The sequence below is a fragment of the Ipomoea nil genome, unplaced genomic scaffold (genome assembly GCF_001879475.1).
Source record: "Ipomoea nil cultivar Tokyo-kokei standard unplaced genomic scaffold, Asagao_1.1 scaffold2144, whole genome shotgun sequence".
In the NCBI taxonomy this organism is placed as follows: domain Eukaryota; kingdom Viridiplantae; phylum Streptophyta; class Magnoliopsida; order Solanales; family Convolvulaceae; genus Ipomoea; species Ipomoea nil.
The window spans coordinates 3,926,709-3,938,882 of NW_017618572.1; the positions used below are offsets into that span (position 1 = coordinate 3,926,709).

Here is a 12,174-nt window from a genome sequence, read left to right on the forward strand (position 1 = left end):
CAATAATTTTACAAGGTAAAATTTGAGAAGCCAAATTTAATTAAATCTGATGGAGTTGGGCGCTAGTTTGGCTTTGGGCGGAAATTACAAGTGGCATGGCAATTGGGAAGCAAGCCGATTTAAAGGAATTGGGAGCCGAGCCGATTTCAGCTAGTTTCAGAGAAATTGGATTATATGGGAGAGGAGAAATTGGATAGTTTCAGAGAAATTGGGAGCAAGTTTCACATGGAATCAATAGAATTGAAATTGGGAGCCAATTGAGATTGTAGTATGGGATGCAATTTTAAAATGCGGACAAATTAAAAGAAGACATTGAGGTATGGGATGTTTCACATGGAATCAATAGAATTGAAATTGGGAGCCAATTGAGATTGTAGTATGGGATGCAATTTCAAAATTCACATGGAATCAATAGAATTGAAATTGGGAGCCAATTGAGATTGTAGTATGGGATGCAATTTCAAAATGGAGACCAATTAAAAGAAGACATTGAGGTATGGGATGCAGGAGCAATTGAATTGAGATGAAATTCAATACCAGGAGAAGTCTGGGAGCCAATTTCGAAGTCAAGGTCCAACATAATTCAAAATTGGAAGTAATTGAAGCACCAGGAAAAGTTTGGGAGCCAATTGCAAGTCAAAGTCAGTCAATTGGGAGCCAATTACAATGAAGAAATTCAAATTGGGTGCCAATTACAAGTCAATTGAAATTGGAGGAAGTTCACAACAAGTTTGAAGTCTGAGAACACCCAAACGTGAGAATGAAGAAGATGAAGATGAACTTACAGTAAAAATATTCTCACAAAGAAAAATACTAGTTTAACTAGTATGGGATTAAATTGAAGAATATTTTTAAATCCCAAAGATACAAGGACCACTTCAGAGCTGATCAGAGAAGCCATTTTACACCAAAACAGAGACCCAGATATTCCTACTCAACGTAAAACCAGAGGAATATCAGATGAAGTTTGGGAAACCATTCGCATGAAATTCAAGCTCTCAAACGGCCAGCTTATCCTTTCTGACATCTTTGGAGAAGATAAGATAAGATCTCTGACAAAAGATACAATATTTCAAAAATGAGATCGTCTCTTTCCAACGGACAGATCCTCATTACCAGCTATAAAATGATGAAGATATGAAGACTTGAATATGCGGGGAACGAATAGAGCAATAGAGCAAAAATCTCATTTGGTACAGAGCATACCAAAACTCTTCAAGTGAGAAGTGAGAAAAGAAAAAGAACTCAGAGAGCTTCAAAGAAAAATTCTGAGAGTTCAAAAAGCAGAGCATAAAAATCAAGTGCTTTACTTGATACACTCAAAGAGAGAAAACACTCAGATCATTCAAGAGAAATCATTCCAGAGTGTTTTATCTTCATCAAAGAGACCTGCGCATCATTGAAGATCAACTACAGAGTCTCAGAAGTTGGAAGCAAGACAACACTTGTTTTGGAGCAAAACAAGAGAAGGGAGGAAAGTAGCACGGAGCTGTGAAATCCTGGATTGTCACACGGAGCTATGAGATCCGAAGCAGCAGTGTCGGAGGCACTGGGCGTGATTAGTGCGGGCTTTGTGATCAAAGCACTAGATCATGGGATACGTTTCTACCGGAGTGTGGAAGACGGGGGGAAAGTAACGCGGAGTCGTGAAATCCTGGGATAGTAGCGCGGCGACGTGAAACCCGAAGCAGCAATGTGGTGTCACTGGGCGTGATTAGTGCGGGCTTTGTGATCAAAGCACTAGATCACGAAAATTCATTGTATCTTGGAACCAAGAAGTGGTAGATATAGTGAATTGCTCTTGGAGAGAAGAACACGTGGAGTAGGAGGATTACACCACCTCGCGAACCACTATAATTGTCTTGTGTTCTTTACTGCTTTCTTTACTTACTGCTCTTTACATAATTGCTCTACATGAGATATACTGCTCACACAATCTCACACACACTTTATCTTTATTTAATTCCGCTGTGCACCATACGCTAACAATCTAATTAAGAGTTTTGGTTTATCTCTGGCTTAGCAATTGTTGTGCTATGCGAAAAAGTTTGAAAGTCTATTCACCCGCCCCCCCCCCCCCCCCCCCTTTAGACTTTCACCTTACCTCTTTTGGGACCAACAATTGGTATCAGAGCAGGTGCCTATCCGAGTCAGATTTTGTCTTTAACTGATACCAACAATTGGTATCAGAGACTGTAGCCTATTTGAGTCAGTTTATACCAATCTTTGGTATTAAAACACATTGCCCAATTGGGTTAACTGTTTTTGACTGCTAGGCTGATCCATTCTACAAAGTGTGTGAATTGGATTAATCTTTCATATCTCTCGTGATGATGATGAAGAAAGATTTAGCTCAAAATCTATTATTCTCTCTTGATAAATTTGATGATTGGAAAGTTCATATGCATGTACACTTATCGGCTTTACACGATGAAATGTGGGAAGTTATTTCCACTGGCCCTATAGAAATATTAAAAATCAATACGGCGTTTGTTATATCCCCGGATGCTCCACAGTATGTACAAAAGCCAAAACCGGAATGGACATCGGACGATAGAAAGCGGAATAATCTTGACAATATTGCCAAGGATATTCTATTCAAAGCCGTAGATGATACAATATTTCCGAAGATCCGAAAGTGTGCTAATGCTAAAGAAATATGGGAAACTCTCATCAAGATTGGCGAAGGAGATGAACAAGAAAAGGACAATAAGCTCACAATCGCCATGAAGAAGTTTGAAGATTTCAAAATGCTCTCAAATGAAAGTGTTGCAGACATGGAAGCTCAAATGATCAAAGTTCTTGGAGAGATTAGTGATCTTGGCAAAAATATTAGCCAAAAAGAAATTAATCTCAAAATCCTACGAGGCTTACATTTGCATGAGATATGAAGGTTACGGCTATGCGCGATCACCGAGATCTAAGAATGTTGTCTACAGACAAATTATTAAGTGATCTAAAAGCGTATGAGTTCGAAATGAAGGCCAAAAATGATGATGTTCATGAAGCTCGAAATGCTGCTCTAATGGCCGAACAACCGTCAACCTCCAGGTCAGTAGAAAATAATGTTGATTTTATGACTGACGAACAGTTTGCTCTTTTTGTCAAAAAGTTTAGAAGGTTTATGCGAAAAAGGAGACAACAAAAATTCTGCTCGTGGAAAATTCGTCTCTCGCACCCCACAAGAAGAAAAAATCGAAGAAAACAACAATTTGTGCTACAATTGCCGCAAACCCGGACATTTTAAAATAAATTGTCAGTATCCGATCGTTAGCAAGTATCAAGGCAAAAATGTTGAATCTACGCCGAACAAATCCGAAAGCAAAAGGTTCAAGCGCGACAAAAGAAAAGCTCTCGTTAACAACGAACCAAACGAAAATGATGATTCGGAGGATTCATCATCAAGCGATGAAAGTTCATGTTCGGATGATGATACGGCACTAGTATGCAAGTCAATTGAGTTGAGTACAAGTGAAGATTGTCTTATGGCTCTTGAAGAAGAGGAGGAAGAGGTAACTTCTAATTCTTTCAATTCTGTTAATTCTTCTTTTTCTCGTGAATCTATTGACAATCTAATGCGAGAATGTCAAGAGATTATGCTCACTCATCCTCAACTCAAGGAGCGCAATAATATTCTAATTCTTGAAAAAGAAGAAATGAATAAAAAATTGCAAGATGCTTTACTTGAAGTGAGTAAATTGAAGAATGAAAATATTCATCTTCAAGAAGAGTGTAAAGCAAGAGAGGTTACAGAACATAAATTTAGAGCTACTATTGCTACGTTCACTAATTCGTCTAAAATAATAGATAAAATGGTGAGCATGCAAAAGCCATTAGGAGATAGAACCAGAATTGGTTATGATTCCACATGTTCTCAAGCCCCTCAAAATCTGACTAATTCTACTACTACTTTAAATAATAAAGTTCAAGTGGTAAAATTTGTTAAAAGTCATAATAGCACGATGAGACATGGACTTGGCTATCATGAAAAAGCAAAGTTGAATGTTGAAAGGCCGAAACAATTCGATTACACGGCAAAGCAACAAAAATTCATGAAGCAAAGATATGTCAAAGAGTCAAGTGCAAAAAGATTTCATAGAAAAGAGGGAAGCTTTTCTAGAAATAAAGTTGGGAGATTTTATCCCACTCAAAAGGATTGGTTGTTTAATAGATGTAATGCTTTTTATAGACCAAAGCAACAATCCTCTTCCCAGGTGCCAAAATATAAAAATGTTTTTCAAAACCCGCCGCCAAAAATCTTTTCTAATGTGAGTTATGATTATCGTGTCTCTAATGGTTACAAATCTCCTCATCTTAATTCAATAAGATCTAGGTGGGTTTGGTTACCTAAAATCACTAACAGTAAAGGACCCAAACAAGTATGGGTACCTAAAGTTAATTAATCTTTTTTGCAGGATGTTTGGTACATCGATAGTGGTTGCTCACGCCACATGACTAGAGATAAATCATATCTAGTGAATTTCAAAGAAATCGATGGACCAAAAGTTATATTCGGAGGAAATCAAAATTATGGAACTACAAAAGGAGTTGGCATGATAAAAAAAAATGGATTGAAGATTGAAGATGTTTCTTTCGTTGAAGGATTGAAATTTAATTTGTTGAGCACTAGTCAATTTTGTGATAAAGGCTATCTTGTAGAATTTTCTAAAGATAATTGCCTAATAAAAAATGAGCTCAGATATGAGATTGTTCTCTCTGGAAAAAGACGAAAGAATATGTATGTTGTTGATTGGAGTACAAGCAAAGATTCAGTGTGCTTAATGGCCAGAAATTCAAATGAAGCTAATTGGGAATGGCACAGAAAGCTCAACCACTTAAACTTCAAGACTATCAATCAGCTTGCGAAGAAGAATCTAGTAGAAGGCTTGCCAGATATTAATTTCAAGAAGGACCAAGTGTGTGATGCATGCCAACGCGGAAAGCAAATCAAATCATCATTCAAATCAAAGACACACGAGTCAACGTCAAGACCGCTAAGCTTACTACACATGGACTTATTTGGACCGGTTGATCTAATAAGTGTAAGTGGTAAGAAATATTCTCTCGTTGTTGTTGATGGTTTTTCCAGGTACACTTGGACTGTGTTTCTCAAGAAGAAAAATGAAGTTGAGCAAGTTCTACCGAAGCTGTTGAAGAAACTACAAAATGAGAAAGAATTGCAAATATAAAAAATATGAACGGATCGCGGAACCGAGTTCGTGAATGGAGTTATACAAGCTTTTTGCAATTCACATGGAATTTCTCATCAATTATCTGCCGTAAAAACACCGCAACAAAACGGTGTTGCTGAAAGAAGAAACCGGACGCTCAAAGAAGCCGCACGAGTGATGATTAGTGCTGCCGGTCTCCCGAAACGATATTGGGCGGAAGCTATCAACACTGCTTGTTACACACAAAATCGAAGCATGATCCATAAGCAGTACAAGAAGACGCCATACGAGCTATATAAAGGGAGAAAACCAAATATTGGTTATTTTCATATTTTTGGATGCAAATGCTTTATTCATATTAATGATAAATTGCATCTAAAAGCCTTTGATGAGCGTGCAGATGAAGGAATTTTTCTAGGATATTCAGCTACCAGCAAGGCGTTCAGAGTTTTGAATAAAAGATCAATGGTGGTTGAAGAATCCATACACGTGGTATTTGATGAAAAATCACAAATCAAAAATGATGCTCTGGGCGAAGAATTCGAACAAAATGGTAACAAGTGTCATATTGATTTTTGTGATACTAATGATACGTGTGAAGATGATGTTTTGCAGGGAATGGGTGAGTTGGAAATTAATTCTCTAGAAAATCCCATCTCTCATCCAGAAGAAGTTGGAAATTCTTTTAATAATAATTTTGGAGGTGAAGCCGCACGTGAGAATGGAGATGCAGTACGGGTTGAAGTTGATGATCCAATTAGTGATCAAGTTACTAGTGAAGTTGGTAATCAATTCCAAGAAGAATTAAATGTAGAAATTCGAACCAATTTTTCCAGTACACAATAAATGGATCCACCCAGTACCATGCACCCATTTGAACTAGATTTAAGATGGCTCAAAAATCACCTTCCAGAATTAATTATTGGGAATATTCATGAAGGCGTGAAAACAAGATCATCTACCATGGAAGCATTGTTCACGTGTTACCTTTCTCAAATTGAACCAAAAGAAGTGGACGAAGCTCTTAATGATCCGAATTGGATAAATGCTATGCAAGAGGAGCTCGATCAATTCAAAAGAAATGATGTTTGGGAACTCGTTCCAAGACCGGCGAACCACAATGTTGTAGGAACCAAATGGGTCTTCCGGAACAAAGCAAACAAAGAAGGCGTGATTGTTAGGAATAAAGCAAGGCTCGTTGCAAAAGGATACTCTCAAGAAGAAGGAATAGATTTTAATGAAACTTTTGCATCGGTGGCCAGACTCGAAGCAATCAGAATTTTCCTAGCCTACGCCGCACACAAAGATTTCACCGTCTATCAAATGGACTTGAAAAGCGCATTCTTAAATGGTCTACTCGAAGAAGAAGTTTATGTCGAACAACCCCCAGGTTTTGAGGTAAAAGGCGAAGGTGATAAAGTTTACAAACTTAAAAAGGCATTGTATGGGTTGAAACAAGCACCTTGAGCTTGGTATGATACTTTGTCAATGTTCTTGATAAGCTGTGGATTCACCAAAGGCCTTGTTGACAAAACTCTATTTAAAATTCAAGATGGTGATCATATTTTATTAGTGCAAATATATGTTGATGATATTATTTTTGGAAGCACTAACAATTCTTTGTGTGAGAAATTTTCAAAGCTTATGCAGAATAAATTCGAAATGAGCATGATGGGTGAATTGAATTACTTCTTGGGCTTACAAGTCAAACAACTGAAAGAAGGAGTATTCATCAATCAAGCAAAGTACACCCGCCACTTGATAAAGAAGTTTGGCCTTGATGAAAAATCATCGATCAAAATTCCAATGAGTACATCATTGAGGCTAGACAAAGATGAAGATGGAAAGGATGTCAATCAAACAAAATATAGAGGAATGATTGGTTCTCTTCTATATCTTACTGCAAGCAGGCCGGACATTTCTAATGCTGTGGGAGTGTGTGCAAGATTCCAAGCAAATCCAAAAGAAAGCCACCTCACCGCAACAAAGAAGATCATACAATATCTGAAAGGCACAATCAATTTTGGATTATGGTATCCAAAAGGTACAGATTTTACTCTAACGGGTTTTTCAGATGCGGATTTTGCAGGTTGCAAAATAGACAGAAAAAACACTTCCGAGACATGCCAGTTCTTGGGGGGAAGGCTTGTTTCTTGGTTCAGCAAAATGCAAAATTCCATCGCAACTAGTATCGCCGAGGCCGAATATATTGCTGCAGGAAGTTGTTGTGCGCAAATTTTATGGATGAAGCAACAATTGAAGGATTACGGAGTTAATTGTGATGACGTTAGTATTTATTGTGATAATACTAGTGCAATCGCTATCACTCACAATCCGGTACTTCACTCAAGAACCAAACATATCGACATTCGACATCACTTCATAAGGGATCACGTTGAAAAGAAGAATCTAAAGATCGAATATATCCCTACGGAAAACCAAGTTGATGATATTCTCACGAAGCCTTTATGCGAAACAAGATTTTCTACCTTAAGGCACGAGTTGGGAATGATCGAAATGAGCTAAGTATCACTGGACTTAATCTCTCAATTTAAATTGATACTTGTGCTCAAAATAAATTGTTTTACGTGTTTATATGCATGTTTTTATTCAAAATTTTTATGTGATTAAATTGCAATATGTGTTAGGAACTTATTTGTGTATTTGCATGTGTTATTTAACGTTAGATCATACGCCATGCAAATTAATTTGATAAAATGTGCAATTTGTGTTTTATTTGATAATTTGTTTAAAATTGCATGTTTTAATGTGTTAATCAGTGTATGAGCATGTGTTCATGTTTTTAAAATTAATTAATTTGTTTGCATGAACAATTTGTCTAAAAAATGTGATTTACCGTGTTTATTTAATTATATATGTGCATAATGTGATTTAATGTGTTTAAATCTTTTATTTTATGTGTTACGTGCATAGGCATATATGTTTAAATGCTTTTTGTTTGTTTCTAAAATTTTTAGAATCTGATTTAGCATGTTATCTTATATAAAGATGTTTCTAAATGTTAATTTGGAAAATGTGTGATAAATTTGTTAGTTTCCAAAATTTGTTTGATTTAATTGGAAATTGCCGTGTGGATGATTAATATATATTGGTATGTGTGATTAATTATTTGTGGAGTAATTTATGCTACTAACGAGATGTTTGAGTGTGATTATATCTGTGGTACACGATTTTGAGAAGGAAATCAGGAGACAAAGGAGGAAAATTAGAGTTTAATTGGGTATCAAACCTCCACCCATAAACTCCTACCCTTTCTAAACCTCCACTCATCCTAAACCTCCCCCCATAATCCTCTCCTAAATCAAATCTTTCCAAACAGATTTACCCTCTCTCTCAATCGACACCCCCATCTCGCCTGTCAGAAAAATCACCCTCTCAATCGATCCCCATAAACAAATCTCAAGGAGATCAGAACCCAAATCCTCTCTAAGTGTCTCTTTAAATCTCCACCCTCTACACCTTACGTGCATTGGGTATTTCTAAAGAGGTGTGAGCATTAAATGCTCTTGTCTGCTAATGATGGTATTTTCTCTTTTCTCGTAACACCATCTATCAGATGACTCATCTACCCTAAACTCACCCAATCGACACACCTCAACCAAAGGGTACAATTGAGAAGTCTCATCTCTTTCTTAAATTCTAAATACCCCTTCGAGTCACCCTTCTCATATAAACCCCTCACTTATCTCTCAAAAACTCTTTCAGACCTTCAGAACATCAGAAAACTCTCTCCTAAAAATTTATCCCTCTTCTATCAACCGATCTGATCATCATGGCTCAATCTGGAAGAAAGCAAATCGATCCTATTCTCGCCCTCTCGCAACAAGTGACTAATGGGATGGTACTTAACCCTGAGTTTTTCAAACTAGGTTCTACCGACAAGGACACAACCGAGAAAATTCTTCAAGCTCTAAAAGACTGCGGACTGTTTGATTTCTTCACCTACAACTACTTTGGAACCTTTGAAGAAGATGTACCCGAATTTTATCTACATGCAGTCGTGGAAAAAGATTCAATTAAATCTAGAGTTGGAGGATCAGAAGTTTCGATCACTGAGAATGATATACACAAGTGCTTCAATTTTCCTGAATCTCAGTTAATGCCAGAATCTCACAGCTATGTTGTTCAAAATTTTTGGAATGAGATTCGTGGTCCCACGGCTCCAATTTTCTCTGATGTATCCGCTCACAAGAACTTGTTGAAGTTTGAATGTGAGATGTTGGTGGACATGATCTACAAGATTCTTGAACACAAATTGAGAAGTACTGAAGATTTGACTGCATCAACAGTGTGCTTGATGGACGGAATTTTGAAAGGAATAAAATTCAAATGGGCAAGATTTATCTACAGGAAGATGATTATATTTGTGCATGCTGCCAAACCAATGAAGAAACCTCCTGTGGTGGATCGTTTTTATCAAAATGTTGGTTATGGTCTCCAAGAATATCATATTACTAAGACAGAAGACAATTCCAATGAGAAAACACAAGAATATTGGAATTTATAGAGTCTTGTTCAGAAAATTTAGCCCGAATTTTGGAAAAAGATCAAGCTAGAGAAAATGACAAGAAGGTGGGAGTTCTACAAGTTCAAAAACACCTCAAAGTTCCAGACCGAGAAACAGCAAAGCAATCTCAGCCTCAAGTAATCAAATTGGATCAAGTAATCGGTCCGGAAGAGATCAAGAAGCCATCAGTACGGCTATGACTGTTGTTCCACTCAATTATGCCGAATCGAACATGTTGGCCGAAGGAGTTGATGATACAACAAGAATGGAATTTGCAGGAGTTGATGGCAAATTTTGAATGATCTACAAAGAAGACTCTCGAGTCAATCTGCAGCCGAAGGAAGTGCAGGACCTATAGTATTTGACTCAGCTCTCATTCAAGATGATCCGGAGCTATTGAGAGAATTAATTATGGTTCAAACTTGGAGAGAATGGAAACTTGAAAGATATCACTCTTTCATGTAAAAAAATCACCCCAGATTTGATACGGAGTGAAGATTTTTCCTTGGAATGGTGCGGAACTAACGTGATGCTAGATGCACTCAACATGGATTTAAATCAAGTCTATTACATGAAGCTACACGAAAAAGCAACCAGACAGAAAGGAAAAGCACCAATCAAAGGAGGAAGTACGGCTCAGGACCGTATAGCCGAACAAGAAAGACAGAATGAAATATCACTTCAGTTAGCTCTACAAAGGTCAGTCTATGACACACATCATTATCCAGGTAATACATCTCTTGTGGATAATGAAATTTTTTATGAAAGAACTGAAGGGACGGCACTCATTGATGTACCAATCATGAGCACTGAAAATCATATTGACATACCTTTGAAAGTCCATGATGCTTCTTTATTGATATCTGATTTGACCCCCACAATCAATGTAAATCTGGAGTGCAATGAACAACTCGTGGGATCAAATGAAGTTGAAGTGTCAGTACGAGAAAAAGTTACTAGTAGAAGTTGCTATTGAGAGTAGACAACAAATCACAGAGAATTTATCCAGTGTATTGCCAGTACACCATACCGAGTCTACCATGCCTACCATGGACCCTATTCTAGAAAATGAAGATATATTTGCAGACAACTACACGAGAACAGAAGTCTTAGAAGAAGAGATTGGTGATCTCAATCAAGAAGCCGAATCACCTGAAGAAGAAGAAAGGATGCAACTCGTTGATACACCAGTTCTCACAGATCCGAGAAGGAGTCCATTCGGATCCCCTCAAAATTTTATACAGACAAGTGATCAAGAAGATGGCACTTTTACATCCTTATTTGCCAAAGTTGCAGAATCCGGTGATGTTGTTTGTCAAACAATTGGAGAGAAGTTGGTTGAACAAAATCAAAAGATGGATCAACAACACACGGATACACGAGTCAATCTGAAGGAATTAATGGAGCATCAAAATATTTTGAAGACCCAGATTGACAAAGCAGAAAGAATCTTGAAAGGAGAATTAACAAAAGGCTTACTTGAAGTGATTCAACTCATGAAGAAGGAATGTGAAGCAGCAGAAAAGATTCACAACGAACGCCACTTGCGACAAATCAAGGCGATTCAAGATCAAGAAAGCCGAATCAACAAACTTGAAGTTGAGCTCGCAGTTACAACAAACAAGCTGGACAACGTACAAACCGTTTCCATTGAAACGCACAATAGTGTTGAAGCTGTGAAAGCAAACCAAGACCGAGATTGTAAAACCCTTGCATTTTTGGTTGATAACGCCAAAAGGGGGGAAGAAATTCTCAGTCACTTGGCTTTGCAACAACAAGAATTTATTCTTGGAAGCCAACAACAGCCAGTAATATCTACTCAAGGTAGAGGTCGAAGCCGCGGACAATCCTCACAAGGACCATCTCAGATTGGTTTTGCTCAGTTCGCGAATCCTAGTCTTGGTACGAGTACATCGAAGGTTGCTGAAACTCGTGGTTGGTTTGAATGCTCTAAAGGTACCGCCACTCAGACAACAATATGGACTAAGGAAAATCTACCAAAAATGATCAAAAAATTGCCTGCAGCCGATCAAGCCCAATGGATCTCGGACAAGAATAAAGAAGAAGAAGGCAAACAGAAAAGAACCGAGATGTGGTATGAACTAAGAGATTTCACTGGAAATATGGGCATGAATCTTGGAGAAGAAAGAAGCTTCGAAGAATGTGTTTTATGGTGGGAAGCTGGAGTTCTTCCGGGCAACAATATCAAAGAAGCTTTTGGATATTACATGGCCGGGCAAGTCACAAAGAGATTTCAGAATGCAAAGTTCAAAGATGATTTCTTCAAGCTCAGAGAACATGTCAAGGAAATTTTGAAGAAAGACTTTGGTGGGAAGAAACCCAGAAGGTAATCTGAAAAATCTCTTAAGCTGATATTTTCTCTATTTTCGAACCTCTGTTGCGTTTTTCTCTAAAATATTCGAAATATCTCAATAATAATTTCCCATGGTCTATTTTGAGTTTAATATTTTATTT

General features: G+C 37.5%; 1 protein-coding gene across 2 annotated transcripts in view; it reads right to left on the bottom strand.

The window, feature by feature from the left end:
* The window catches only part of LOC109148757 (TMV resistance protein N-like), a 92,499-nt gene that overhangs the window by 22,387 nt on the left and 57,938 nt on the right, over window positions 1-12,174 (bottom strand). The window lies entirely within an intron of this gene.